Below are 631 nucleotides of genomic sequence, written 5' to 3'. Positions count from 1 at the left end.
GGGCTGAACGAAGAAAAAGTGTGTCTTGGATGTCGTCTGCAATGGGCCCGCAGTTCCGAGGTCATTCTTCCGGGGTGGGGAGGTCTTCCCGCGACGCATTCCCACCGTCAGCACCCAGGCCCGCTCTAGACGCCCCCTCCCCGGCCGCGAGCGCCGCCCTGGGGGTCGCCAGGCTCGCAGCCCCGGCAGGTGGTGACAGGTGGCGACGGGTGACCATGGCAACGCGAGGTGTGCGGCGCGGCCCGAGCCTGCCTCCGCCTCCTGGAGTCACTCACCTGAGGGCGAGCCCGGGGAGGCGGCGGCGGCGAGAGCGGCGGGGAAGCGGGCGGCCGGGGCCCGAAGCGGCCGGCTCCGGGTGGGGCGGGAACGCAAGGGCGGCGGTCTCGGCTTTGGCGTCGGTACCGCTCCCCCAGACCAGCTAGATCGCTCCGCCCGTCCACACCTCAAATGCGGTGTTTTAATCGCACCCTCTTACATCTGAGTGTCTTTTTGCCGACTTGCCGCAGATTTTCGGTTGTCAATTTGGAACTATTCACATCCGTTACGCCCCCATTATAACCTCCTAACTTCCTAGGAAGTTGCCGGAGGGCTCTCTCCGCTCGGGGCGGCCAGGCAGGTGCCTGCGCGGAAA

The 631-nt window shown here is 66.9% G+C and overlaps 1 protein-coding gene across 4 annotated transcripts in view; it reads right to left on the bottom strand.

The window, feature by feature from the left end:
• Positions 1 to 320, bottom strand: part of WDR47 (WD repeat domain 47) — a 35029-nt gene extending 34709 nt beyond the window's left edge. For all 4 annotated transcript variants that reach the window (XM_006092606.3, XM_006092608.3, XM_006092607.3 and 1 more), the window contains exon 1: positions 276 to 320. The gene's annotated coding sequence lies outside the window, so the exon portion shown is untranslated. The remainder of the gene's footprint in view (positions 1 to 275) is intronic.
• Positions 321 to 631: the final 311 nt, after the last annotated feature.

Source organism: Myotis lucifugus, unplaced genomic scaffold (assembly GCF_000147115.1).
Source record: "Myotis lucifugus unplaced genomic scaffold, Myoluc2.0 scaffold_101, whole genome shotgun sequence".
In the NCBI taxonomy this organism is placed as follows: Eukaryota; Metazoa; Chordata; class Mammalia; order Chiroptera; family Vespertilionidae; genus Myotis; species Myotis lucifugus.
The sequence above is the reverse complement of the archived record's forward strand: the minus strand, read 5'-3'. Positions and strand labels throughout refer to the sequence as shown.